Genomic DNA, 7,052 nt, shown 5'->3' with positions numbered 1-7,052 from the left:
CTCCTATCAACAGTGCATGAGGTTCCCTGTTAACCCACTTTGTGCCCACTACTATGGGGAGTACTGTGTAAACAATAGCTGAACAGTGGTTTGAAAGTCAATGATGTACACAATGATGGTCAGTTCATCATGCTGGAAAAAATGTAGAGCTGCTCTAGATTTCCCACTTCCTGTATCATTAAGAACAATTTTTGAGCTGACCATGGACCTTCAGGAAAGCTCTCTATGCAACTTTTGTTCTCAATCAAGGGTTCTTTCTGAAGTTCCAGTGCATCATTCCTATGATTATTTGCAGGCTCAGCCAACATGTGTTAAACAGAGTGAGCACAGAGCCAAAAGGAACATCTCTCTTGGCATCAGTTGCCAGTTTCATGTGTTGGGGTAATCATCAATTTTCCCAGGAATCTCAAGAAAGACTGACTAGGCAACATAACCAGCAGCACCTGTTTTAAGGACAATTTTTCAGAGAATCCCGGAAATAGAGCATATTGTGATGGCCCCACAAACTGTAGAGTCTCAAAACTCATAGGGTATTTGGTGCTCTCTCCAACCACGCTTCCTACTCTTACCTCCCGCCTTCAACTTTTCCAAGTGCTTTGTCTCATAATAAATAATCAACAGGTCTTCATAGCTGGTAATTACAAGTTAGACTGTGGAGGTTAAAACAATATTCCGGAGGAAATGTTCTCTAAAATCTGATTTGGGCTGTTGAATGTATTTTTCTCAGCCGTGGGGGACCAATGAATGGCACTGGGAGAGCTCTCTCAGACCCTGTGTGTGCAGCCTTTTCATCTGGCAGCTTTACAGATGAAGCTTTTCCCTCAGACCCCTCATTAATGCAGAATTCTTTGTCATTCTTTATTTAACTGAAGTATGAAATCCAGAATCTCATCTTACACTCTGTGTTCAGCTTGCAGAATTCTAATTTTTTTCATTATATACTCAGTGTCAGAACATGATAATCTTTTTTTCTCCAGTTCATTACAATTGCCTACTATCTATTCATATGTATATGCTACCATGACATGACGAATTTTTTGAATCAGGCTTAGTGAAAGAAAAGAATCTCCCTCTATAAAGATGCTTAATTTGCCTTATACACTTTTATTCTGGATTTAAAAAGCAGTGGAAGAAGGGTAGTGTCTAACTGTCACTGTCCAACCGAAAAACACTGTCATTTAGCTGTTGAAATCATTGCTCCAGCTCCATACTTTTTTGTGTGTGTGTTGAAAACAGTGATGGATCTGGCAGCGGGTTTTGTTTACTTAAGGTAAAATGGCAGATCTTATCGCAATAATGCAATAGTCTGAGTTTCATTTATAAAGATGACACTGTTGACCTACCACATGGAGTGTGTGTGCCTTGAATTGTTTTTTCCCCAAACTGCACTAAAGCAGTCTCCTGTTTATGCTGCCTTGTAGTCAAAAGCCAGCAAGATAGATGACAGAGGCCACGGAGGCTATAAAAAAAATTCCAGTTGGTTAGATCTCACAGCTGACAACTGTCACGCAATACTACACTCATAATAATTACTAACATGGAGCTCCAACAATGCGCTAAGTACAATGCTATGCACTTTATCAGCACTGACCCCTTTAATCCCCCTGAAACTCTACGAGGCCAGTATTATCATTATTCACATTTTACTGAGGCACAATAGAGAGATTGGTGATTTGCCAGAGGTCACATAGCTAATATATGACAGAGCTGGGATTTGAATCCAAATGTCTTAGGTCAGGTTCACCAAAGGCAGATACTGAGATGAGATTCAGGTGTAACTTGTTTAGTAGGCACACAGTACCAGCCAAAACCAGTTAGAGTGGGAGAAGCAGTATATATCAGCTTTCTGTTGCTACATTAAAAAGTACCTCAAAATCTAGAGACTTATCAACAAACGTTTATTAGCTCACATGTTCTGAGAGACAGGAATTCAGAAGGGGCTTAGCTAGGTAGCTTTGGCTCGGTGTCACTCATAAGATTGCAGTATAGATGTCTGCAGGGGCTGTAGTCAGCTCAAGGCTTGACTAGAGCTGGACAATCCACTTCCAAGATGATTCATCCAGAAGAATGGCCAACTTGTTATAAATATTGGTGAGAAAGCTCAATTTCTTGCCACATGGACCTCTTCATAAAGTTAGTTGAGTGTCTGTGTCATATTACAAATGTTTTTCCTTAGAGAAGACTACCTGAGAGAGCAAGGTAGAAGCCACAATGACTTACGATCTAGCTTTGGAAGTCACACACCAGCATTTTCAAAATACCTTACTGGTGACACAGGTAGACCCTATTCAATATGGAGAGGACTCTACCGGGAATGAATATCAGGATATCCGGGTCATTGGGGGCCATTTTGGAGACTGGCTATAACACAGGACAACAAGGGATAAAAGCCAAGGAAAAATAAGACTTCATGCAAAGTCTTAACCTCAGCCTGATCCTGCAGTGAAGTCATGAGTGTTAATTACACCTCAAAGTTTGTCTCACCCCAAGAAAAGGGACCTGAGCTTTCATAGTCTTACAACAGGAAGATATTGGCATGGTATGTAAACTCTCAGGCACTTCTGGCATTCAATGTAGGGGAAACAGCCCCAGTAACCCGAAAGATAATACTGGGTAGAAGGTCACAGATGTTAGCTGTTCAAAGCACACAGAAGCTGATGGGAGTGAAGGGCTCTGAGAATCAGTAAATAGAAAGAGGGAATCTAGGTGGGGCCCTAACAATGTCCTCTATAGAGAAATGTGACTTTCTAAAAGCTTTCTCAAAGTCACAGTTGCTAGAATGCTGATAGCCAACATTCTCTCCATCTTGATTTTTTAGTTTTATATACACAAGTGGCCAGAGTATCATGATCTCTGAACGCATAATAATCTAGCCACTCTCTGTGTGTGTGTGTATGTGTGTGTGTGTGTGTGTGTGTGTGTGTGTGTGTATTAGAGGCCCGGTGCATGAATTCAGGCATGGGTGGGGTCCAGCCAGCCTGGCCAGGGGGAGGGGACATGGGCAGTTGGCCAGCTCGCCTGCTGGTCAAACTCCTGGTCGAGGGGACAATTTGCAAATTGGCCTTTAATTATATAGGATATACACTGAGTGGCCAGATTATTATGCTTTCAGAGATCATAATAATCTGGCCACTCAGTGCCATATATATATATATATATATATATATATATATATATATATATATATATATATATATATATATCTTCTATATAATAAAAGGATAATATACAAATTGACCATCACTCCAATCATACAAGATGGCCACCCCCATGTGGATACAACATGGCTGCCACAAGATGGCTAGCAGGGGAGGGCAGTTGTGGGCTATCAGGCCAGCAGTGGAGGGCAGTTAGAGTCAACCAGGCCTTCAGGAAAGGGCAATTGGGAGCAACCAGGCTTACAAGGGAAGGCAGTTTGGGGTGACCAGGCCTGCAGGGGAGGGCAGTTGGGAGTGACCAGGTTGGTAGGGGGGTCAGTTAGGGGCAATTGGGTTGGCAGGGGAGCAGTTAGGCATTGATCAGGCTGTCAGGGGAATGGTTAGGGGGTGATCAGGCTGTCAGGAAGAAGCAGTTAGAGGCAATCAGGAAGGCAGGCAGGCAAGCAGTTGGGGGCCAGCAGTCCTGGATTGTGAGAGAGATGTCTGATTGCCTGTTTATGGATCAGGCCTAAACGGGCTGTCAGACATCCCTCACGGGGTCCCAGATTGGAGAGGGTGCAGGCTGGGCTGATGGGACACCCCCCCCATGCATGAATTTTGTGCACCGGGCCTCTAGTGTATATATGTATGTATGTATGTATGTATGTATGTGTATATATATAATTTTACAATCTGAATGGAGTCTCAGTGAAATATTTCAGTAGACAAAATTTACATTTAAAAATGTGTTCTTTCTTTTCTCCTCTTCTTGGGGCCCCTTGTCCTGACTTCTAAATAATTATATTCTATGTCCACTTCTAGCTCTGGGCCAACTTCCAACTAATCCCAACCTATTACTTTCTAGGCTGAATAATATTCTAATATGTAACCCCTTCCAAGGACATCTACTTTCAGTGTAGGAACTTTTGAATATATATAGAGAGATACTGAAACTCTTCTAGAAATTAGTTAGAATATGATTATCTGTTGGTGTCAGAGAAATTCAGTGCTCACAAGTCCCAGCCTGAGCTCACCAAAATTGGGAAGCCATCTCTCACATCGCAGTGTACACACAAACACATACCGTGAAGGCCAAGGAAGGAAATTAAGGGATTCAATGGCTGAAAGTAAAATAAATAATGGAAGGAACCCCAGCACTCCTACCCTCAAAGAGCATAGAGTAAAACAAGAGCGCTCCAAAACCAGGCTTCTTTTTTTCTTGGTCTATTTTTGTATTTTTTTCCTTAGTGTTTGTGGGAGGGACATCAAGAGAAATCATATAGATTTGGCTTTGTCAAGGCAATTTTAGATTCATTAAAGCAATTCGCTGGCTCATCTACACAGTTCAAAAACGGGATTTGGAAACTTTGGTATGTGTTTTTCTGGTGCCTACTTCCGTAGTTGAGCTCTGGTTCACATTTATAACCCACAGTACCTTTTATATTATAACCCGCAGTACCTTGCTTTAATGTAACATGGGACATGCATCCAGCACTCACAATGACACTGCCAAGTTGTCTCCAGATTTACTCTGAAATCAAGTGAATTCAAATTGAAATAGTAATTAATGCTGAAGTTTTTTTTCTCTCTCTGTTTTCAGCAAGCTGGTGTCTGCTTCCACAGAAATAGGCTGTGGCTGCAAACTGCAGTAAAAATGTCAGAGATTGCATCAATTTCGGTGAACTCAAGCTGGGACTTGCTAGAACTGAATTTCTCCCACATCAAACAGATAAGGGATCCCAAATACATCTCTGCATATGTCTTCATGCACAAAGTGAATAAATGTTTTACTGTATTCAAAAATAGAATTAAAGAAAACCTTGAAATGGAAAGCAAGTAAAAGGTAATGATCCTAACTGTATGCTAAAAAAAAGAGATAAAACTATTTCAAGTGATTGATTATTCTGACCATACATTTATATTGGGATATAGTAAGAATAAAAAGAACTACAAAGAAATGGCTATACTCTTTCTTTAATAACAGTAATATTGATATAGTAGTTTTGAAAGCTTAAGTTAGCGTTATTAAAACCCATATTTTACATGTAAGAGAAAATAAAAACAAAGGTAAAGTCAAGGAAATTAGGCATAGAGTCTTGGAAGTGAACATTTCAAGGTGCATTTGTAAAACTAAGCACTAAAGGGGCCAGGAAACAATTCACATTCAGCTGCAATGGGCTCTCTTAGCTGTTGGATCTTGGTTTCCCCCTAAAATGAAACAGAGCTCCTCGGAGAAATAGTCAATTCCAGGTCCGGGGCAGGCAAATTGTAAGGTGAGTCTGGTTCACCCTGTGCCAGAAAGAAAGGCAGTCCTCAAAGCTAACGGAAAAGCGCCGAATGGATGCAGGGCAAGCAGATTTTAGAGAGTTCCCACTGGTCAAAATTGGGAGACTTTAGCATCAAAAACCAGGGCTGCAAGTGATGGTGCCCTTACCCATACCCCCTGGCCAGTGGACTTGCAACTGCCAGCACTTGCAGATCTTTGCCCGAGGGCGTTCTGTGGGTGTCAAGCCCTTTTGGCTGACAATATCATGTAATTATGCTCCCCAGCAGCAGCTTCCAATGACTGACAGCCTTGGTGGATAAATACCCTTCAAATGAGATGACTGTAAGATACATGCACTACAGTGACTGAGCTGCAGCGAGATTCAACTCCAGTTCATTGCAGCCATAAATGGCTAAGTAATACTCTATTAACGTATTTCTCTCTTCCCTGTTTAATTTCCCTACTCCTCTCCCAGTGTTTTTAGGATGAACTCTCAAGTAATTACTTCTACTTGAGTCTTAGGGTCTATTTCTGAGAAAACCCATAACAAAATAGCCTGTAATAATGCTCATAATAAGAAAAAGGGGGAAATGAACTCATTTGTCATCAATAGATATGATTTATGCTAAACGTTGCTAATTAAAAGGAAAAAATAAAGTAATCACCTAATATGAGGAACTAAAGTTCATTTCCATTTGATCAGTGAACTCTCTTATTTGCAACAAAATGGCAACTAATAAATGTAGAATAGTTGACAGAATTAGAAAATTACCATTCTACAACCACAAGTGATATAATTAATGCAGGCATCAATGTGCGTTAAAACCATTAAGCAAAAGGGTGACGAGCCCTAACCAGTTTGGCTCAGTGGATAGAGCATCTGCCTGTGGACTGAATGGTCCTAGGTTCAATTCCGGTCAAGGGCATGTACCTTGGCTGCAGGCACATCCCTAGTAGGGGGTGTGCAGGAGGCAGGTGATGCATGTTTCTCTCTCATTGATGTTTCTAATTCTCTATCCCTCTCCCTTCCTCTCTGTAAAAAAAAATCAATTATATATATTTTAAAGGGTGATGAGAAAGAGTAAAGTTTCCCAGGAGGATTTACAAAGGTTAATAAAGGTAGATGTTAAATAAAAACATGAGGAACTATTCTAAGAAATTCAGATTATGAGATATGCTGAAACCCAACACTCCTGATCATGTTAAAAAATCAATATCACAGCCGAAACCGGTTTGGCTCAGTGGATAGAGCATCCGCCTGCGGACTGAAAGGTCCCAGGTTCGATTCTGGTCAAGGGCCTGTACCTTGGTTGCGGGCACATCTCTAGTGTGGGTGTGTGCCAGAGGCAGCTGATCGATGCTTCTCTCTCATTGATGTTTCTAACTCTCTATCCCTCTCTCTTCCTCTCTGTAAAAAAATCAATAAAAATATATTTTTAAAAAATCAATATCATAAGAAGAAATTGCAGGGGAATTTATAAAGACCAGTGGGAACTCTTTAAATAGGGATGACTACTAGAATAAAAGACTTTAAGGAAATTAAACCAAAATGAACTCCTTGCTCCAAGTTCCCTTCTCTTCCCCCTTAGTCTGTATCACTACCCAGATATGGTCCCTTCTACTCTATCCTCATTCTGTGCCCCATCTGC

This window comes from Pipistrellus hanaki (genome assembly GCF_964339955.1).
Source record: "Pipistrellus hanaki genome assembly, chromosome: X".
Taxonomy (NCBI): domain Eukaryota; kingdom Metazoa; phylum Chordata; class Mammalia; order Chiroptera; family Vespertilionidae; genus Pipistrellus; species Pipistrellus hanaki.
This window is presented reverse-complemented; position numbering follows the sequence as displayed.